Here is a 23919-nt window from a genome sequence, read left to right as displayed (position 1 = left end):
ATATATATATATATATATATATATAATATATCCACTGCATACAATTTAGCTAGATCTCACTGCGGTCCATTCCTGGTGTACTGTTTCTAATATACTTCAGGCAGACAGGCAGATGATTCAGTGATCTGGAGTGCATAAAATATATATACAGTCTCCTACATATATATATCCACTGCATTCTAGTCTAGCCAAGCCTATATCTGACTGCAGGCCGTTTCTGGTGTACGTTTTCAAATACACTTTCAGGCAGGCGTGCAGGTAATTCAGTGATCTGGAGTGCATAAAATATATATACAGTCTCCTACATATATATATCCACTGCATTCTAGTCTAGCCAAGCCTATAGCTGACTGCAGGTAGTTCCTGGTGTATGTTTTCTAGTAAACTTCAGGCAGTGTTTTGCTAATAAAATTTTACAGCATGTCTGGAAGGCCACCGAGGAGAGGCAGACGCTCACAGGCCACTAAAGAAGGGCAAGCAGGCTCTGTGTCTACAGCCAACAGTGCTGGTCATGGACACGGTGCATCCTCAGCATGTGGCCATGGGGCACGCTTGTCCTTTTTTTCGGTAGCTGGCCGTGTTGATCCACAACATGCAGAAGAGTTGGTAGAGTGGATAACTAAGCCGTCCTCATCCTCCTCATCTTCTGTCACCCAGGCTCAGACTCAGCCGCCTGGGCACCACATGCTTTACCACACACCTCCCATGCAGTCTGTTGGTAACAGTACTTAAAAGACCCACACCAAACAAGCCGGACCTCCTCTTGCTCCTCATCAGCTGGGATCTCCAACCACACTATACCTTCAGTCCTCTCAGAAACCTGCACTGAGAGGAATGAAGGTGTAGAATTAGGTGTGCCAAGTACTTCAAGCAATCTGCTATCGCTACACCAACATCCGATTGTAGCAGGGAAATTTCCCTACCCCAGTTGCTAAACCATCGAAAGAAATTCGGTCCCAGCCATCCACATGCTCAGCGGCTGAATGCTAGCTTGGCTAAATTGCTAGCACTCCAATTGCTGCCTTTTCAGCTGGTAGACTCTGCCCCCGTTCGTGAATTTGTGAAATGTGCAGTACCTCAGCGGCAGGTTCCCAAACACCATTTCTTTTCACGGAAGGCCATTCCAGCTCTCTACTGCCATGTGGAAGGCAATGTCTTGAGCTCATTGGACAGGGCGGTCAGCGGTAAGGTGCATATGGCCCAGCAGGCATGGACAGGGAAGTTACCTCTCTGTAATTCTAGGAATTGTAGGGTGGACAAGAGTGGCAATTTTTTTTGCCTTCTGCCTCTTTTTCCTAGCTGCCGCCTGTATCAACAAGCCTCTGCCATAGGCTTTATGAGCGCACCTTAAATACATTACATTGGTTTCAGCATTGTCATTAAGTTGAAAGTATTCATCAAGCAGTTTAGCTATTTGCCCTTTGTGGTGAGGGTTAGAAAGTAAAGACACGTGCAGGAGTGTTTTTCATTTATTGTGATTGTCACTGGTGCATGGTCCGACCAAGTTATAGTGTGGATTTTTACTTTCAGAGTCATTTGTAGAGTAGTGAGATCAGACAAGATCATATCAGTCTTTGAGTAGGAGTTATGAGGGGCTGAAAAGTGCGTATAGTCACGTTCTGAAGCATTGGTGCATCTCCATGAATCATACAGGCCCAATTCTGTAAGGAGTGGCTTAATTTCATACCTGTGTGTACTTTTAGAAGAAGAGCAGTCCATATATTTATCTACTACACAGTTAAAGTCCCCGCAAATGAGTAAAGAACCTTTAGTATGTCTTTTTATACGTTGGTGGAGGGACTTTAGGAATGAAGCTTGTCCAGTATTAGGTGCGTATAAATTAACTATGGTGTACTCCACATTGTTCAGGTCACACACTAAGATGATGTACCTTCCTTTTGGGTCTGTAATGACCTCATGGAGATTGAAAGCAACAGACTTGTTTATTGCAATCATTGTTCCTTTTTTCTTAGATGTGGCGCAGGCTTGAAAGATATGTGGGAAGGATTTATCGGAGCATTTCGCTTGTTTGTTTTGGGAAAAGTGGGTCTCCTGAACCTAATATGTCACCCTCAAGCTTTTTTGCTTCCTGCCACATCACCCTTCTTTTAAACGGGCTATTTAGACCGTTGACATTAAAAGATATCAATTTAATGGTCATAGTCAATCTGTGGGTGAGATTCTAGATATAAAGCCATGCAACTGAAAATCATACGCAATTCACTAGTTTTACCTGAAGGTGGCAGCGAAGGATAGGATTTGAAGTAGTAATAGATGGGATCTTTGTATAGTTCTGCTTGATCTGCAAACACAGGCTGCTTTCAGAGTGCAGGTTCATCATAACTTAGTGGTACATGTAAAAAAGAGAAAATTGAGGGGAAAAAAAACAAGAAAACATATATAACACAAAAAAAATAACATTATGTGCGAAAAATTTTCGCTCCTGAGCATTGAGGGGGTCTGTGCTCCCTGAGATCCAGTAACCCATCCAGGTTAGGCTAATGTATAATGTGAGGAGTTACAAGTGCAGGTGAACTATTCCTCCATTATCACCCATGTTTGACTTTTTGCCATTCCTGCAATATTTTACGAGAATGTGACGGTGTGGGGTTTTCGTTTTCCTCCGGGAGAAGCTGACACTTTCTGGCCAGCTTCAAATCGTTCTCTAAGTTGGTGATAATATAGGACTTGCATTCTCTTGTGACAATAATTTTAGTCGGAAAACCCCAAGTGTAAGGTATTTTGTGGTTTTAAAAAAGCTTTGTCAGTGTAGCCAGGTTTCTGCAGGCTTGCATAGTATGTTGCCAGATATCAGAGTATACAGAGATGTCTGCATATGGATCAGGAAGTGGGGAGTTTTTCCTGGTATATCGCATGAGATCTTCCTTTACATAAAAAAAATGAATGCGTGCTATTACATCTCTAGGCACTTTTTCTGGTAGGTGCTTTGGTTTGGGCAAGCGATGTGCACGATCTACAATCACCTCCCTCTCCAGTGTTTCTGGTAGCAATGCTGATATAAATTGCTGTACATATTTCCTGAGGTCCGCAGGCATAACAGATTCAGACACCCCTTTCAATTTCACATTGTTCCTTCTGGAACGGTCTTCTAAATCTGCCATTTTACTTTTAATCACCTGTATCTCATCTTCTGCTGCATTATAAGCATCTACAAGCTCATTGTGGGCTGTGGCAAACTCCCCCATCTTGTCTTCAGTATGTGAGACTCTGTCCCCAATGGCAGTCACTTCAGCTTTAAGCTGAATTGTGCATTCCATCAAGTCTCTGTTCATACAACGAACCACTCAAAGTCACTAGCATTTCTTTCATTAAAGTATCAGTCAGTGGCTGATCTAGGGTGGGGAAATCATGCATTTGTTCTATGAACTCCTTAGTGCTGTCCTGAGATGTGTCATGTCACCCTTGCTCACCTGTGCTCTTCTGACCGCTTCTCTGACGCTTTCTGTGGGCTCTGCACGGGTAATGTTCCTGGGGAGGGTCTGTTGCTGTACCCTGGGGATGATGCCTGGTGCCTGCCCTCTTTCTGAGATGCCGATGCGCCGCCACGGCCGTGCCTCGAGTTGTAGGCCTCGGAGCCATCTTGGGTTCCATGAGGTTCTAAGCTGTAGAAATCAGTCAGCTTTTTTGGGCCCCGCTCGGGTTTTCTTTTAAACATCTCGGCGGCTGGTGATAGTTGGGCTCTTAGGGAGGTTGTTTCTCCTCACTGTGCCATCTGGCGTCGCTTCTTTCAGCTGGATGGGACTGGATTCTTCTGGAGCTCTCTCCTTAAGCTGCTGGCCATGCCCCCGACGTTACTTTTCTTTCACAGTGCACTGGGTAAGTCTGCTGGCAGCTGGGAAGGATGCAGGACAGGGTGCAGTATTGTGGGAGCTTGTTCTGCCACCACGCCTCCAAAATGCTAGTAGTGGTGATTCTGCCACACCTCTCTCCTCCACCCCCTCCTCTTCTTCTTCTTCTATGGCCTCTTCATCTGCAGATTTCTCCTCTGAGCCAGCTGTGCTCCGTAGGCGTTCAAGGGGCTACGCAAGCACTCAGGCAAAAAGATGCCATGCTTGAGTTGGTCTGCTTAGGGGACAGGAGCCACACTGGGGCAGAGATTCTGTCTGCTCTGCAAGGGCAGGACTCAGAGGTGGTTGACTCCATGCCAGCTTCAGCCAGGAATGATGGTTTGCAACAATGGCACCAACCTCCTCTCCGCCCTCCAACAGGGACACTTGACCCATGTTCCCTGTTTGGCTCACATCCTTAATTTGGTGGTGCAACGGTTTTTGTGCAGGTACCCGGGCTTACAGTATCTCCTAAGGCAGGCCAGGAAAGTCTGTGGTCATTTCCGCCGGTCATATAATGCCAGTGCTCGGCTGGCTGACATTCAATAGGAATGCAACCTGCCCAAGAACCGCCACATTTTTGACATGCCCACCAGGTGGAACTCAATGTTGGCAATGCTGCAGCGGCTGCACAAGCAGCAGAGGGCCATCAATGAGTACCTGTTTGAGTATGGCACCAGGACAGGGTCAGGGGAGCTTGGTTTTTTTTCGCCACGCCAGTGGCTATCGATCAAGGATGGATGCACTGTCCTGTCACAGTTTGAGGAGGCCACGAGGATGGTGAGCAGTGACAGTGCATGCATCAGTGATACTGTCCCTCTTGTCTTCCTGTTGGAGCACACGCTTCGTGGAATAATGGACAGAGCACTTGAGGCAGAACAGAGGGAGGAAGAGGAGGACTTCCTTAACTCTCAAGGCCCCCTTTATCCTGACAGTATTCCTGTAGGCCCGCCAATCACACAGGAAGAGGAGGATGAGGATTGTGTCAGCATGGAGGTGGAGCCTGGCACTCAGCATCAGCAGCAGTCTTCAAGGGATCGTTTGCAGTCCCCAGAAAACCATGGACTTGTACGTGGCTGGGAGGAGGTGACTGTGGATCATGTCATCCTTAGTGACCCAAACCTTCGCTGCATGGCCTCCCTGATCCCCCAAAGCCTGCGAAAGGACCCTCGGATTTGTGGTATCAAGGAGAGGGATCATTACTGGCTGGCAACCCTTCTTGATCCACGTTACAAGGGTAAGGTTGCGGAACTTATTCAGCCTTCGCAGAGGGAGCAGGGGATGAAACATCTTCGGGAGGCCTTGCAGAAAGGTTTGTGCAATGTGTTTCCAGAGCCTGGGAGGTTACAATCTCCTGGTCCTCCTGAACAACGTGTTCCTGAGGCTTCAGTCAGTCACAGAAGGAGCGGTGGAGAAGGTGGCCGTCTGACCGATGCGTTCAGACAATTCTTTAGTCCGCAGCCCCAAGGTCTGATCGGTTCCAGCAACCATCGCCAGCGTCTGATTTACATGGTGCAGGAATACTTAGGGGCAAGATCAGACTTGGAGACCTTTCCAACTGAAAATCCACTGGGTTACTGGGTCTTGGGGATGGATCACTGGCCAGAGCTTGCACAATATGCAATTGAGCTACTGGCCTGTCCTGCATCCAGCATTCTTTCTGAATGCACATTCAGTGCTGCTGGAGGCTTTGTAACCGATCACAGAGTGCGCCTGTCCACAGACTCAGTTGATTGGCTCACCTTCATAAAAATGAATCAGTCTTGGATCACCAGCTACCAAGCACCTGATGCTGATGTAACTGATTAATTTTTCTATGAATGTGAGATCTCTTGAAGACTGCCTATGCTGAGTGACTATCCTGTTATGCTGAGTGACTATCCTATTCCTCCTCAATGTTCGTGTTGATAGCTTCTAAGAACATTTTTGTTTCAGGGCACCACCACCAGTGCCTAAGGCCCAATTTTTCTGCCCCTGTTTACCAGGGGCGTATAATTACAATTTTTGCTGTAATATTTCGCAGCAGGGCTCGTTCTTGAGCTCAACTAGAGTATCTGTGAGGGGTTGCAGAGTTTTGGCACCACCACCACTGCCTAAGACCCAATTTTTCTGCCCCTGTTTAACAGGACCATGTAATTACAATTCTTGATATAATATTTTGCAGCAGGGCCCGTTCCAGCGCCCACCAAGAGTAACTGTGAGGGCTTATAGTGTTCTGGTACCACCAACACCTAAGGCCCAATCTTACGCAGAGTGTATAGGGCAGGCTGTATAGTATATACAGGCGGTCCTCTATTTTCAAACATCCGACTTACAGTTGACTCCTACTTACAAACGGACGGAGACAACAGGAAGTTAGAGGAAATCTACCCCTAGGAAGGGACATTCTCTCCTGTAAGAGTTAATATGGAAAAAAGGTGTATCCACTGATGCTTTCAATCCTTCTTTCCCTAATAACCCCAAATTTTCAAAATCCAATTGGCATTGAGACAGAAAGTGAGGTGAAATCTTCTGAACAAGGGCACAGACAGCAAAAAAAAAATGTTACAGGGGTGATAACCCTTCCCTATATTATCCAAAAAGCTTAAACATAGATTTTGGGGCTGGTGCTACACTTAAAAAATGTACCTGTTCCAAATTACAAACAGATTCAACTAAACAACAAACCTACTGTCCCTATCTTGTTTGTAACTCGGTGACCGCCCTTTTTATTTTTGGGTGCGGGTTTCCCCTTAATATCCATACCAGACCCAAAGGGCCCATTCATGGGCTGGGGGGTGAGGGGGGGCAACATTACATAACAGCTGCAAGCAGTTTTAAATTACTTTTTTTCCTTTAGAAATGTCATTTTGTGCAGGGACTGTTCTAAACACGGGAAATGCGCGCCACTTTACAGGCATACTATAGACACCACCCAGGTATGATATTTAAAGGAATATTTCACTTTTATTTTTTCACTTTAAGCATTATTAAAATCACTGCTCTCGGAAAAAAATAGATTTTTAAAACAGCTTACCTGTAAAATCCTTTTCTTGGAGTACATCACGGGACACAGAGCACCATAGTAATGACTATCTGGGTTTCATGCTACCTTTAGGTGATTGGACACTGGCAACCAATAGTAAGAAGGTTCCTCCCATATAACCCCTCCCATACAGGAAGTACCTTTAGTTTTGTAGCAAGCAATGAAGATCCCAGAAAAAGAGGGGGGGGACCTCTGTGTCCCGTGATGTACTCCAAGAAAAGGATTTTACAGGTAAGCTGTTTTAAAAATCCATTTTTCTTTATCGTACATCATAACAACTGCTGACGACTTAGGTAGTCTGCCTGCCAATTGTTCACCCCTGGAATATAGACTGCCGACAAAAACGGCACGTGTCTCTCTGCCCAAGCCAATATGTGATTTATTTTTCTTTGGGCTGCCCGGCTCCGGGTGCCCCCTTGGTGGTTGATGTATGCCACCACCGTGGAATTGTCGGACTGGACTCTGACCGGAGACCCCCACAACCTGGACGTCCAGAATATGAGAGCCAAGCAAGCTGCTCGAATTTCCAGCAGATTGATAGGCAAGGTCTTCTCTACTCTGGACCATTTTCCCTGTACGGAGGCCTCTTCCATTACTGCTCCCCAGCCGAGACTACTGGCGTCTGAAGTTATCACCTTCCAGGTTACCGGCGGAAAGGACTTCCCGCTTTTCAAGTTGCTGGTCTTTGACCACCAAGAGAGGTCCTGTTTTACCCTTGGGGATAGAGACATTAGATGATCCAGGTTTAGAACAGACTTGTTCCAAGCCTCCAGGATACTTTTCTGGAACAATCTGGAGTGAAACTGCGCATAAGGAACTGCGCTGAAAGAGGACACCATCTTGCCCAGCAGTCTCATGCACAGTTGAATTGAGGGTCTTTCTACCCTTTTGATTTTTCTGACCAGCTCCACTATTGAGCTGACCTTTAAGGGGGGGTAAAAACACCCTTTCCTGGGTCATATCCAGGATCAGGCCTAGATATGTCAAAACTTGAACTGGATGAAGGGCTGATTTGTCCATATTCAGAACCCAGCCCAGGCATCTCAGAAAATGAACGGTAGTTGAAACATTTTCTATCAGGGTGGAATAGGACTGGTTCTTTAACAGAAGGTCGTCCAGATATTCTACCACCGATATCCTTTGGGACCTTAGAGAAGCCAATACTGGAGCCAACACCTTTGTGAAGACTCGAGGGACCGTAGCCATTCCGAATGGAAGTGCTACAAACTGGAAATGACACCCCTCTACTGCGAAGCGTAGAAATCTTTGATGTGGACCGAAAATCGGCACATGCAGGTACGCATCCTTGATGTCTATGGATGCTAAAAAAATCCCCTTTTTTTAAAGACGCGACTACTGAACGAACCAATTCCATACGGAATTGAGAGACTTGAGGTCCAGAATGGGCCTTACCTCCCCATTCAGCTTCAGCACTGTAAATAGGTTCGAATAGAACCCTTTGAACTGTGAGACTAGCTGTTCTAAGGCTAGGAATGGGTCTTTCTTTTTCTCTGGGTCCGATGGGACTCTTGATACCAGAAACCGATTTGGGGGAAAATCTTGGAACTCTATTTTGTATCCTTGTGTTATAGTGGAAATGACCCACCTGTCCTGCACCAACCTTGCCCAAACATCTGCGAACCGCTGCAGTCTGCCCCCCACCTGTAAGAGTGGGGGCGCCCCTTCACAAGGAGGACTTGGAATTGGCCTTGGCCGGCTTTTGAGTCCAAGGTCTCTTTCGACCTTGAGGTTCCTTAAAGGCAGGTGGTTGAGGCCGTCGATACTTCTTGGGAGAAGAGGTGCCTGGGCCAGGAGCGTTGGGAATTTTAAAGGAGGGCTGCTTATTTCTTCTTTTAACAGGAAGCAAGGAGCTCTTTCCACCTGAGATCTTTTGGATATACTTATCCAGATCTTCTCCAAACAAACGTTCCCCATGAAAGGGAAAAGCCGTGAGCAGCCTTTTGCATGGCATCTCGGCTGACCAGTTCTTTAGCCACAAAACTCTGTGCATATGTATTGAGAGTAGCGCAAAATGAGACATCTACTGGATTGAGTCCTTTAATGCGTCTACTGCAAAACATAAAGCGCGAGGAAGTTCTGACAGTTCGTCAGAATATTCCTCTTGAACAGGCAGGTTCCTGACCAATCTTTTAAAAAAGGTCCTTCAGGGATTGACAAATTCCAATAGCCGCAACTGCCGGTTGCACTGCTGACCCAGCCACCGCAAAGGAGGCCTTTAGTAAGGATTCCAGCTTTTTATCTGCTGGATCTTTAAACCCTTGGGCATTATCCACTGGACAGGTTAAGCTGTTATACACTGAAGAAATAGCAGCATCCACTAAAGGCGTATCCCACCTTTTTTTGAATTTTTCCTCCATAGGGTATAAAAAGGAAAACCTCTTTGGAGGTAAGTATATCCTGTCTGGGTGGTCCCAGTCAGCGTAAATCAGCTGCTCCAATAATGGATGCACAGGAAGCGCCTGGGAACCTTGCTGAGGTCGCAAGGATCCTAATGTAGAACAGGAAAGTTCTGGCCCCTGTACAGGGGGTAACTTAAATCCTGTTCTTACCATCTCAACTAAAGACTGGATAAACAATTTTTGGGATTGCGAAGCTGACAATGGTTCTTCAGAACCTGAGTCCCCCGCTGAGGACTCTTCAGCCTCTGCTTCCTTATCCCCTATGGCCACCTCCTCAAAATCCTCTGCCCATTCTGGATCCAAATCACAAGGACCCAACTGGCTAAGGGAGTCCTGGTGCTCAAGTGACTCTGCACTGGGACCAGGCTCAGGAGAGGGAGATCTATGCCGTTTTTTCCCTCCCTGTGTTACTAAGGCAATCATACCCGCTATTTTGCCTTCCAGGCCAGCGAGGGCTGACGTTAAGTCATCCTTAGTAACATAAGCCGATGTAGGGATATTGGTGGTGGCCACTACGCCTGACAAATGCAATGGCTCAGCCAGGCCAAATGCCGCAGGTCTTTCAAGGGAGATAGATGCTGCAGTAGCCTGAGGTTGATCTCCTGTTTTTGAAGGAGCCAATTTAACCCCTGGACTAGCCCTGTTCCCCGTGCCTCGTTTTCTGGAAGACATTGCTTACAAGGTTTTGAGGAAAACTCACTGTGCTATATGGCTGTATCAGCAATAGCAAACGCTACGGCCTCCTTTAAAGAGTTGTAAATGCCCAGACTCACGTGCCCAGCTCTGTGTCCCACCACAACAGACTCTTGGCTCAACTGAGCCAATATGACAAGCACTGACACATGCAGACGGCCGATTTCCCTCTATATGTGTGCGCCTGGGCCTTACTGCACATTCGCATGCCCGCGGGGAACATGCGGCAAGCCGCTACGCCGCGATGCACACGGCGCCGCCAGCCCACACACGCCAAAGCGCGCACAGGTGGGAGAAGGCACACGAAATGTAATAAATTGGGCTTCCAAAGGAAGCGCTTAGGCCCAATCTTCCCCCATCACCGTGGGTAGTGTCACTGAGGATCTTCAGGGACCGGGTCCCCTTTTGTTTAGGGTCCACACCCCTGGACCTGTAAAGCACCCTTTAGGTCTCCTAAATCCTGTTCTTGAACCAGGGCTCGGGTACCATCCACTTTAGCATGATATGCCATCCGAATGGATCCGATTATAACATCCTCACTGGGACATTATTTGAAGAAAGAGCTTCCACAGCCGTGACCATCACCTTCAAGACAATGGCAAAAAACTAAAGGTACTTCCTGTATGGTAGGAGTTAGTACCTCATGGGCAGTGCGCCAACAGGTGTCTATGGCTCAGGTTTGCAAAGCGGCCGCTTGTTCTTCGGTTCATACATTCACCAGGTTTTACCGACTGGATGTTGGGTCTCAAAGAGAGACTGTTTTTGGCCAGAGCGTGCTGCAAGCAGCTTTATAGTCTGGAGCCTAAAAAAGGGGGATCTAGGAATGTTCCCTCCCCTCAAAGGCATTGCTTTAGGACATCCCACATAGTCATTACTATGGTGCTCTGTGTCCAGTGATGTACGATAAAGAAAAATGGATTTTTAAAACAGCTTACCTGTAAAATCCTTTTCTTGGAGTACATCACGGGACACAGAGGTCCCTCCCCTCTTTTTCTGGGATCTTCATTGCTTGCTACAAAACTAAAGGTACTTCCTGTATTGGAGGGGTTATATGGGAGGAACCTTCTTACTATTGGTTGCCAGTGTCCAATCACCTAAAGGTAGCATATAACCCAGATAGTCATTACTATGGTGCTCTGTGTCCCGTGATGTACGATAAAGAAAACGGCTGTTTTTAAAACTATTTTTGCAATGATACATGTCCCCTGAAGCAGGACTCAGGTCCCCAAACACGTTTTAGGACAATAACTTGCATATTAGCCTTTAAAATTCTCACTTTTGATTTTTCATGTTCGAGTCCCATAGACTTTAACGGGGTTCGTGTGTTCGCACAAATTTTTGATCTGTTTGCGTGTTCTGCCGGGGGTGTTCGGCTCATCCCTACTCTCCAGTTCCAGCACATCCTTCCTGAGGACTGGTGCCCAGAACTGGACGGCTTATTCAAGATGCGGCTGGACCAGAGACTTGTAGAGAGGGAGAATTATCGTTTTATCTCTGAAAAGAATCCCTTTTTAATGTATGCCAATATTCTGTTGGCTTTGCTTGCAGCAGCTTGGCATTGCATGCCATTGCTGAGCCTGTCATCTACTAGGACCCCCAGGTCCTTTTCCATCCTAGATTCCCCCAGAGGTTCTCCTCCTAGCCAGTAACTTGTGTTTGTATTTTTGGCACCCAACCTTACATTGCATTGCCTGGCATCCTGTTGAGTGCCCCCACAGCAAGCAGCTTGGTATGGGGGCACCCAAGCCAAGCCACAGCTCCCTGTGTCCATTCCTGCCCCGCCCTCTTTCTCTCCTCATTGGTACACCGACCTTGATTGACAGCAGTGGGAGCCAATGGCGCTGCGCTGCTGTCTCAGTCAATGGGGATGGGAGTCCTGGACAGCCGAGTCTCTCATGCAACATCGCTGTATCTCGATGGACCTTAGGTAAGTACTAGGGGGTCAAAGGGGAGCTGCTGCACATAGAAGGTTTTTTATCTTAATGCATTAACCTGCTGCCTTTACAACCACTTTAAATTCAATTTAGACACTGAACCAATCAACATATATTTTCATTGGAATACAGTCTTAAGTGTAGCCACCACACTCTGTGTAAGATGCTCACCCACAAAGAAATTTATACAAATCTAAAATAGATATAGAGTCACTCGTGCATCTTGCAGTGGAGATCAAAGCAAGAACATTTTTTTTGTGAATATTTTGATGGAACTCAGTCCATCTTTCTCAAGACAAAACATGGAAGTGAACAGACTAAAACTCAAAAGTCCCCACCACCAACCCCCCCTAGTAATGACATCACACGCTGCAAAGATAAAAAAGATGCATACAAGACAGAGGTCAAAGAAAGGTTACAAAAGGAACAAATCACAAAGGACAAATAGTCTGTTCAAAACAGCAAAATATACTAGATCCTAGCTAAAATAAAACTTACAGAAATGCCTTCTGCATAAGAATGGGAAATGCGGAAATAGTGAAAAAAATCATATTTTCACCACTCAAAATGGCCCCAAATGCAGATGGTAAACACCAGACAGGAATGGACCACTTATAATTATTAACAAAACATGGCAATAAAAAAACAAGTGATTTGCTAGGATATGACAACAAAGCTTCTCAAACGAAAAAATGCAAAGAAGCCACAGAATAACACAGCATAAGACTAAAAACCCTGCATGTGCCAGAAAATAAACAGGTGTGAGAGTGTGAATGGTGAATCAGTACTCCACAGAGAGGATAAACCCAAGGACTCAAATACATGAATAGTTGAAAATGAAAAAATGCTGGTGAAAAGCTGGAAACTAACCCCACTGGAAAAATAACATGCCATCCCAGACAAAGGAGGTAGGTATGGAAACCTAGTAAGGCTTCCAATAAGGAAAAAGGGTATGAAAACAGTGCGGCTACTAGGGATGAGCTTGATGTTCGGGTCGAACGTAAGTTCGACTTGAACATCGGGTGTTCACCCGTTCACAGAACAGCGAACATTATGGGGCGTTTGAGGCAAACTCGAGCGCTGTGGAACACCCCATAATGCACTGTGAGATCGCAGTGCATTGCTGTATGCTGATTGGCCAAAGCATGCACCTGACCTGCATGCTTTGGCCAATCACAGCACCCTCTGCTAAGAGAGCCATAATTGGCCAAAGGCAGGGTGCTTTTGGTCAATCATGGCTCAGGGGGACTTAGTCCACGCCACACACTATATAAGGCTGTCTACACGGCGGCCCTGTGTAGTGTTGTTGGCATGGACAGACAGATAGCTTGAGTTAGATTAAGTAGGCAGGTTATTCAGTAAGAATGAGCTCCGGCGTGTTCACACACTCCACGTGCAGAGCCCGCCAGGAAGTCGGCACAGCACTTCGCTAATCACAGGGAGTGACACATTTTCCCGATGCGTGGCTGCAGAGATCGGAAAATGTCTCACTGCCTGTGATTAGCGCAGCGCCGTGCCGACTTCCTGGCGGGCTCTGCACGTGGAGTGTGCGAACACACCGGAGCTCATCCTTATTATTCAGTTAGTGGCAGTGTATTTGATATATATATATACAGTCAGTCGTGTGTGTGTGTGTGTATATATATATATATACTCTGCATCCAGTGTAGCCTATATTTACAGTGCATTCCGTGGTGTACTGTTTCGAATACACTTCAGGCGGTGTATTTATATATATATATATATATATATATATATATATATATATATATATATATATATATATATATATATATATATACTGTATACAGTCTTGTGTGTATGTGTGTATATATATATATATATATATATATATATATATATATATACAGTGGGAAGAACAAGTATTTGATACACTGTCGATTTTGCAGGTCTTCCTACTTACAAAGCATGTAGAGGTCTGTAATTATTATCATAGGTACTCTTAAACTGTGAGAGATGGAATCTAAAGCAAAAATCCACAGAATCACATTGTATGATTTTAAAAAAAGTTAATTTGCATCTTATTGCATGACATAAGTATTTGATCACCTACCAACTAGTAAGAATTCCAGCTCTCACAGACCTGTTATTTTTTCTTTAGGCTGCTTTCACACTGCGCCATTGGCGGTAAAGTGCTGCTATTTTTAGTGGCGCTTTACCGTAGTTTTGCGGAGGTTTTTGCCCGCTAGCTGGGTGCTTTTAACCCCCACTATCGGCTGGAAAAGGGTTAAAACGACCCGCTTAGCACAGCTGCAGCGGTGCAGCCCATTCATTTCAATGGGCAGGAGCGTTGGCGGGGCGGTGTATACACCGCTCCATCACCGCTCCAAAGATGCTGCTTGCAGGAGTTTTTTAAATTTCCTGCCAGCACATCGCCTCAGTGTAAAAAGCACTCGGGCTTTCACACTGAGACTGCAGGGGAGCCATTTTTTAGGTGCTTTACAGGCAGTATTTTTAGTCCAAAAACGCCTGAAAAATGCCTCAGTGTGAAAATGGTCTTAAGAAGCCCTCCTGCTCTCCACTCATTACCTATATTAACTGTACCTGTTTGAACTCTTTACCTGTCTAAAAGACACCTGTGCACACACTCAGTCAAACAGACTCCAACCTCTCCACGATGGCCAAGACCAGAGAGCTGTGTAAGGACATCAGGGATAAAATTGTAGACCTGCACAAGGCTGGGATGGGCTAAAGGCAATAGGCAAGCAGCTTGGTGAGAAGGTGCAATTATTAGAAAATGGAAGAAGTTCAAGATGACAGTCAATCTCCCTCAGTCTGGGGCTCCATGCAACATCTCACCTCGTGGGGAATCAGTGATCATGAGGAAGGTGAGGGATCAGCCCAGAACTACATAGCAGGACCTGGTCAATGACTTGAAGAGAGCTGGGACCACAGTCTCAAAGAAAACCATTAGTAACACACTATGCCGTCATGGATTAAAATCCTGCAGTGCATGCAAGGTACCCCTGCTCAAGCCAGCTCATGTCCAGGCCTGTCTTAAGTTTGCATATGACCATCTGGATAATCCAGAGGAGGAGTGGGAGAAGGTCATGTGGTCTGATGAGAATAGAGCTTTTTGGTCTAAACTCCACTCGCCGTGTTTGGAGGAAGAAGAAGGATGAGTACAACCCCAAGAACACCATCCCAACCGTGAAGCATGGAGGTGGAAACTTCATTATTTGGAGTTGCTTTTCTGCAGAGGGGATAGGATGACTGCTCCGTATTGAGGGTAGGATGGATGGGGCCATGTATCGCGAGATCTTGGCCAACAACCTCCTTCCCATAGTAAAAGCATTGAAGATGGGGTGTGGCTGGAAGTTCCAGCATGAAAACGACCCGAAACACACAAGGGCAACTAAGGAGTGGCTCCGTAAGAAGCATCTCAAGGTCCTGGAGTGGCCTAGCCAGTCTCCAGACCTGAACCCAATAGAAAATCTTTGGAGGGAGCTGAAAGTCCGTATTGCCCAGCGACAGCCCCGAAACCTGAAGGATCTGGAGAAGGTCTGTATGAAGGAGTGGGCCAAAATACCTGCTGCAGTGTGTGCAAACCGGGTCAAGAACTACAGTAAACGTATGATCTCTGTAATTGCAAACAAAGGTTTCTGTACCAAATATTAAGTTCTGCTTTTCTTATGTATCAAATACTTATGTCATGCAATAAAATGCAAATTAATTACTTAAAAATCATACAATGTGATTTTCTGGATTTTTGTTTTAGATTCCGTCTCTCACAGTTGAAGAGTACCTATGTTAAAAATTACAGAACTCCACATGCTTTGTAAGTAGGAAAACCTGCAAAATTGGCAGTGTATCAAATACTTGTTCTCCCCACTGTATATACTCTGCATCCAGTGTATCCTATATCTACAGTGCATTCTGTGGTGTACTGTTTCTAATACAATTCCTCCACATTAAATAACCCTGGAGCCCCTCAACCTGCCTATTTGAGAACCCTGGGCGACAATTACTAGGACAGGGAACTGTGTATATATATATATATATATATATATATATATATATATATATATATATATATAATATACAGTGGGGCAAAAAAGTATTTAGTCAGCCACCAATTGTGCAAGTTCTCCCACTTAAAAAGATGAGAGAGGCCTGTAATTGTCATCAAAGGTATACCTCAACTATGAGAGACAAAATGTGGAAACAAATCCAGACAATCACATTTTTTAAAGAATTTATTTGCAAATTATGGTGGAAAATAAGTATTTGGTCACCTACAAACAAGCAAGATTTCTGGCTCTCACAGACCTGTATTTTCTTCTTTAGGAGGCTCCTCTGTCCTCCACTCATTATCCGTAATAATGGCACATGTTTGAACTTGTTATCAGTATAAAAGACACCTGTCCACAACTTCAAACAGTCACACTCCAAACTCCACTATGGTGAAGACCAAAGAGCTGTCGAAGGACACCAGAAACAAAACTGTAGACCTGCACCAGGCTGGGAAGACTGAATCTGCAGTAGGCAAGCAGCTTGGTGTGAAGAAATCAACTGTGGGAGCAATAATTAGAAAATGGAAGACATACAAGACCACTGATAATCTCCCGTGGGGTCAAAATATTCACAAGAACGGTGAGCAAAAATCCCAGAACCACACAGGGAGACTTAATGAATGACCTGCAGAGAGTTGGGACCAACGTAACAAAGGCTATCATCAGTAACACACTACGCTGCCAGGGACTCAGATCCTGCAGTGCCAGACGTGTCCCCCTGCTTAAGCCAGTACATGTCCGGGCCCGTCTGAGGTTTGCTAGAGAGCATTTAGATGATCCAGAAGAGGATTGGGAGAATGTCATATGGTCAGATGAAACCAAAATAGAACTGTTTGGTAGAAACACAACTCGTCGTGTTTGGAGGAGAGAGAATGCTGAGTTGCAACCAAAGAACACCATACCTACTGTGAAGCATGGGGGTGGCAACATCATGCTTTGGGGCTGTTTCTCTGCAAAGGGAACAGGACGACTGATCCATGTACATGAAAGAATGAATGGGGCCAAGTATCATGAGATTTTGAGTGCAAACTTCCTCCCATCAGCAAGGGCATTGAAGATGAAACGTGGCTGGGTCTTTCAGCATGACAATGATCCCAAACACACTGCCTGGGAAACGAACGGGTGGCTTCGTAAGAAGCATTTCAAGGTCCTGGAGTGGCCTAGCCAGTCTCCAGATCTCAACCCCGTAGATAACCTTTGGAGGGAGTTGAAAGTCCGTGTTACAAAGCGACAGACCCAAAATATCACTGCCCTAGAGGAGATCTGCATGGAGTAATGGGCCAACATACCAGCAACAGTGTGTGACAAACTTGTGAAGACTTACAGAAAATGTCTGACCTCTATCGTTGCCAACAAAGGATATATAACAAAGAATTGAGATGAACTTTTGATATTGACAAAATACTTATTTTCCACCATAATTTGCAAATAAATTCTTTCCAAATCAGGCAATGTGATTGTCTGGATTTGTTTCCACATTTTGTCTCTCATAGTTGAGGTATACCTATGATGACAATTACAGGCCTCTCTCATCTTTTTAATTTCAATAAATTTTTATTGGTAAAAGAACAGTAAGGAAGTTACATACACCTTTTATCATGTAGACAATGTATACATACATTAATATGCCATAAGTACACTATATATGTGTTACAATCATCTGATTTGTACAGTTGGTGCGTAACTTAACGAGACTAGTGCTAGGACACGTTGTCCCGTTACTAGGTACGTTTACCTAATTTAAATAATATGCAAATAATATAAAAACTGTGAGCTAAAGAAACTAAGCTCTAAAATAAATAATCAATAATCAAATAAAGAAAGAAGGAGATTGAAAAATAAGAGTATGCAGCAGTTTAACATCCTGTATATTCTAGATTGCGTATAATCAGGGTATTGATTTCCTGCCTTTATATTCATGTGTGTACCAGTCAGACCACTTATGCCACTTTGCGTATAACTTGTGATAATTACCTTGAGCTGCAGCGAACATAAGCTTGTAGGTAGCATGGGTGTTGGTCACCTCAACTATTTCTCTAAGTGAAGGAGGTGATGCGTCTTTCCATTTTCTCAATATGGTCAATCTCGTGCTCAGTAAAATATGGGTAACTATGATTCTGGTATTAATTGGAATATTTTCTATCCCTATTGACAAAACTGCTAAAGCTGCATCTGGAGTTACTAATGAGCCTGTGAGTTCTGATATTAGGTTGAATACTTTTTTCCAAACTACATGTAGGACCCGACATTCCCACAGTATGTGATGTAATGTACCTCTACAGCCACAAGCTCTCCAGCACAAAGGAGAAGCTTGTTTCGCAAATTTGGATATCCGGTGTGGAGTTAGGTACCATCTAAGTGTTATTTTGTGTGTTATCTCCCATAGTTTAACGCATTTAGCTGCAACGAAAGTATTGCGGAGTGCTTTTTGCCATTGCTCATCTGTAAATGATATACCCAGATCTCGTTCCCACGCCATTATGTTATTAGTCTTTTTGAACTCTTGTTTGTTGTTAAGTATGTTGTAAAAAAGTGAGATGCCTTTTATGTTGGTGTTAGGGTTCGTGAGATAAAGATACACCCTCCACGGAACCTTTATAGATGTTATTGGAGCTTTATGGAGGTAATGCTTTATTTGAAGGTATCTATAGTGGTCAATGTCTTCTATACCATATTGTGCTTGTAGAGTCTCAAATGATTTGATTGAGGAGCCATCCCTGAGGTCTTCTAGTGTTAAAATACCTTTGGCTATCCAGTGTGATATATATAAGTGTGGAATGGTTAGTGGAAGGCTAGATGTAGCGATCGATATGGACTTAGTCATCTGACTAGAAAAGTCTGATGTTAAAAAGGACCTCCATGTTGTTAGTGTAGCTACCATTGTGGGAGACATATGTGAGTGTAAGTATGGTCGGGCAGAGCAGGTCAATAGGATGTCAGCTAGATTGCCTCTCGGTATTTGTGCTTCTTCCAGTTCTACCCATCTATGGGTCTGGTCTGGATTTAACCATAATTTTGCTTGTGATAAGATTGCTGCCGTATGGTAATCTTTTAAAATAACATGTCCTATTCCTCCCGCATCCCTGGTATTAGTTTTTTTCTTAAAAGCACATCTGGCCCTTTTGCCTTGCCAAAGATACCGTATTTATCGGCGTATAACACGCACCGGCGTATAACACGCACCTCAATTTAGGAGGGAATTTTAAGGAAAAAAAACTTTTAGGAGGGAAGTTGAAGGGAAAAAAACTTACATTTAAATGCCCATCATTGCAGCCTTCTCAGTGCAGCCTTGCCCCAGTCCAGCCTTGCCCAGTGCAGCCATGTCAGTGCAGCCATGTCAGTGCAGCCATGTCAGTGCAGCCTTGCTAGTGCAGCCATGTCAGTGCAGCCATGTCAGTGCAGCCATGTCAGTGCAGCCTTCCCCAGTGTCCAGTCCAGCCTTGCCCCAGTCCAGCCTTGCCCCAGTGCAGTCTTGCTGAAGCCTCTGAGCTTCAAAATCGCCAACCGCGATTTGAAAATGGCGCCGCCGGCGCCGAAATACACAGAGCCGGTCCTCGGCTCTTCTCGGCGGCTCTCGTTTACTTTTGGTTCCACTCGGACGGTGAGCGGAGCTATCCGAAACTAGCCGAGTATAATCGGCTAGGTTCGGGCGGCGCTCGAGTGAAACCGAAAGCCGCCGAGAAGAGCCGAGGACCGGCACTGTGTATTTCGGCGCCGGCGGCGCCATTTTCAAATCGCGGTCAGCGATTTTTTTAGTTCTGACAGGTCAGGATCGCAGGGGATCGACGTATAACACGCACCCGCGATTTTCCCCTGATTTTAAGGGGAAAAAAGTGCGTGTTATACGCCGATAAATACGGTACCTATTTATCATAGTTTGGGCTTTAGAGAAAAATGTGTTGGAAACAGGAATTGGCAGTGTCCTGAATAGGTAAAGTAACTGTGGCAGAATGATCATCTTAAAAGCTGCCAGTCTACCTGTCCACGAAAGTTCCACTTTGTCTATATCTAGAAGTTTTTTGTTCAATGATCCCAGGAATGTAGTGTAGTTGGCCGCGACTAAGTTACTTGTCAATGCTGTAAGTGTTATCCCTAGATATTTTATCCCTTCATTTTCCCATGTATAGGGAAATTTTTCACTCATTTTCTTTTGAAGAGATGCGTCAATACCTATTCCCATGATGTAGGATTTGCTCTCATTCACTTTATAATAAGAAATCTTATGAAACATGTCTAGCGCTTTATGTACTGAAGCCAGGGAAGATTCCACATTAGTTAGAATCATGATTATGTCGTCAGCAAATAGGCTGATCTTGTGTATTGAGTTATCTATACAGAAACCAGTAATATTGGGGTTTGTGCGGATGTATATAGCCAAGGGCTCCATTAGCAGGTTGAAGATTAGAGGGGATAGGGGACATCCCTGTCTAGTTCCGTTCGTGATATTGAATGGTTTGGATAGTGTTCCAGATGTGAGCACTTGAGCAGAGGGTTTAGAATATAATGCTAAAATTGCAGAGAGTATAGTACCAGAAAAACCAAACCGACTCAACACCTGTGCGAGGTATTGCCAGTGAATGCGGTCAAAGGCCTTCTCCGCGTCCAGAGCTAGGAGCAGAGAAGGCCTTTTGTATTCTCTCGCCAAGTGTATAATATTTGTCAGTCTTCGGGTAGCGTCGGATGTCTGACGTCCCTTGGTAAATCCTGTTTGATCAGGATGGATGAGAAGTGGGAGGAGATCTATTAATCGGGATGCTATAATTTTGGCGTAAACTTTCAAATCTCTGTTAAGTAGTGAGATCGGTCTGAAGTTTGGGGGTGAATTGGGCTCCTTCCCTGGCTTAGGTAGTGTTACTATAATTGCATTTAACATTTCTGGAGGAAAAGAGGCAGAGGCAGCAGCAGCATCAAAAGTGCGTTGAAGATGTGGGCTTAATATGTGTTTGAAGGATTTATAATAATCCCCTGTAAATCCATCAGGGCCTGGGGATTTGTTACTCGGTAGAGAGTCAATAGCAGCATGTATTTCTTCTATGCTAAATGTTTGGTTTAGAGTTTGAAGTTGTTTTTGTGACAATGTAGGTATGTCTAGTTTTTGTAAAAATGCATTAATTGCATCAGTGGTGGGTTGAGGGGTGTTCATGTCATCTTTTAGATTGTACAGGTTACTATAATATTGACTGAAGGTGTCTGCTATGTCCTGTGGATGGTAAAGTTTGTGTTTGGAGAGGGGATGTAGAATGTATGGAATTTTTGTTTTGTATCTGATACCCTTAATCCTATAAGCTAAGATTTTACCTGCTTTGTTACCTGTGGCGTAGTATGTCATTTTGAGCTTTTTTGAGGTCTTTTCAAAATTTTCTAGTAATAACAGTCTCAAATCATATCTTAATCGTGTAAGTTGATGTGAGGTTGAGTGGGAGGTCTTTTGTTTGTTGCTGGATTCCAGCAGGGAAATTTTGTCTGTCAGCTCTTTTATTTGCCGCTGCCTCTGCCTTTTAACCCTCGCCCCCAGTTGTATAAAGACACCTCTTACATATGCCTTATGGGCATTCCATAAAGTAAAATGGTTTTGCACAGAAGGTGCGTTAATGCTAAAGTACTCTTTCATCTGATCCTCTATGGTTTTCCTGAAGTCCGGTTGTTGCATTAGGTAGGAGTTTGATCTCCACAGATAGGATGGATTACATGTGGCATCTTCTTTCAGAGATATGGTGATGGACGCATGGTCTGACCAAGTAATGGTATTAATATCTGTGGATATTACATGGGTTAGGGTACTTTGATCAACCAGAAAGAGGTCGATTCGGGAATAGGAGTTGTGAGGGGAAGAAAAGAAGGTATAGTCCCTCTCTCCTGCATGCATGCACCTCCATACATCAAATAATTCCTGTTTATGTAGGGTGTTCATGAGGAATGGGTTTGAACGTCTTGCCCCGGAAGATGAGTCCAGATGTGGGTCTGGAGTTGCGTTGAAATCCCCACATATGATCAGTCTCCCTTTTTGGTGGGTCTTCACTTTTTGTAGTATTTTCTTAAGGAAACGTATTTGATGTTTGTTGGGGGCATAGACATTAACGATGGATTGAATTTATGTCGCATACTAATAAAAGATACCTTCCTTTTGGATCTTTAACTTCTTTTGTGAAAAGTGAAAGCCACAGAGTCTCTTATTGCCGTGAGGACCCCCTTAGTTTTGTTGTGGGAGTTGGCTGAAAAAATGAAAGGGAAGCTCCTGTGGGTGCAAGAGGGCGCTGCTGTGGCAGAGAAGTGTGTTTCCTGTACACAAACTACATCGGATTTGTGGGTAATAGCCTCTGACCACATGGATTTCCGTTTGGCTGGATGATTCAGGCCTTTGGAATTAATAGAAAGAATTTTTATACCCATGGTTGTAGGGAAAGTATGTTAGAGCATTTGATGATGAAGGGACATTTTTGAGGTCTTGCTGCCCTCATGTGGTGTTTTCTGGTATTGCAGAGAAAAACTTTTTTCAGTGAGATGGAACAGAAGATGTACTCACGTGTGCTGCTGAGGTTATTTTCAGTTTGGAGTGACAGGAAGGTTGTGTTATTCCGGCTGCGTCCTTGTGTATCCAGCTGCTGCAATTTCAAAAACGTTGGAAAGAAAACATGAAAAACAAAGTAAACTGTTAACGTTGCAGAATCAACTTTGGTATAAAAGATTGACTTCTGCATGAGTCAAGCTTAGTTTAACAGGCAATAAACTGGTATACAGCAGTTTGCTGTTTAAGGTTAGGTGGGGAAGAAAGTTCGGGCTTATGAGCTCCTGGTTAGTGCACTGAAAACTTGAAAAATGTAAAGAGAGAAAAATACCATCTGGGTTTAATTATGTGATTTTGCATTTTTTGTGGTGACCGTTTTCCACACTGGATCCACAGGTCTGGGGGACCTATCGTTTGCTGGTTCTTGAGCAGGTAAGATATTCCACTCTTCCAAAAGAGAGAGGCCTTTCTCTAGGGAGTTCACCACGTGGATGCGTCCCTCTCTTGTAACAGACAATTTGGTAGGATATCCCCATCTGTAGGTGATATTGTGGTTTCTCAATACTTTAGTGATGGTGTTCAAATCTTTTCTTTTTTGTAGTGTGTACTGAGAAAGGTCTGCATAAAACTGCAGATGCTGGTATTGAGCAGGAATGTGTTCCTTCTTGCGCATGATCAGCATTAGTTGCTCCTTAGATTGATAAAAATGTAATCGCAGAATTACATCTCTGGGGATATGCTCTGATAAGTAAGAGGGTTTTGGAAGGCGGTGAATTCTGTCAATCGTGATCTCCAGGTTGGAGAGATCAGGAAGGAGAGATTAAATAAAGAGGAGACATAGGTGCGCAGTTCAGCTTGCTGTACAGTTTCAGGGATCCCTCTTATCTTTAAATTATTTCTCCTGTTTCTGTCTTCAATGTCTGCGATTTTCTCCTTCATCCATTCAGTATCTCCCTCTCTTTCCTCATGTGAATCTACCAGATCATTGATGGTGGTAGCGTATTCCCCCATTTTTTGCTCTATGTGCTCAACCCTGGTCTCAACAGCCTGCAGATTGTTGTTAAACTTATGCATGCATTTCATTAAGTCAGAATGCAGTGAGCTTCTTAGGGATAATAGCATGTCTTTTAAGACAGTATCGATCACAGGCTGGTGTGAAGTAGGAAAAGTTTCTATGGAGTCAGGTAACTCACGTGTGTCATCTCCTGAATCACTCGCGGGGCTAGCTGTTGCAATGAATCCCCCGCCATCCATCCTGAGTTTGGCCTTGGCTGGGCTGCCTGAGGATGGGGAGGGAGAGTAATGCTGTGGGCTCTTTTGGGTGCCTGTATTGTGTTTGTGCCTGCTCGTCATAGGGAGGATGGTAGTGGATTTGTTTGCTGGGGTGGATGATGACCCAGCGCCATCTTGCCTACCGTCATGTTGCTTCATTTCATAGAAGTCCGTCAGGCGCTGAGGCT

At 44.6% G+C, this 23919-nt stretch overlaps 1 protein-coding gene across 3 annotated transcripts in view; it reads left to right on the top strand.

Annotated features, from left to right (window-relative positions):
* SNX29 (sorting nexin 29) overlaps positions 1 to 23919 on the top strand; it is a 2112233-nt gene that overhangs the window by 714613 nt on the left and 1373701 nt on the right. The window lies entirely within an intron of this gene.

Source organism: Aquarana catesbeiana, linkage group LG06, assembly GCF_042186555.1.
Source record: "Aquarana catesbeiana isolate 2022-GZ linkage group LG06, ASM4218655v1, whole genome shotgun sequence".
Classification (NCBI taxonomy): Eukaryota; Metazoa; Chordata; class Amphibia; order Anura; family Ranidae; genus Aquarana; species Aquarana catesbeiana.
This window is presented reverse-complemented; position numbering and strand designations above follow the sequence as displayed.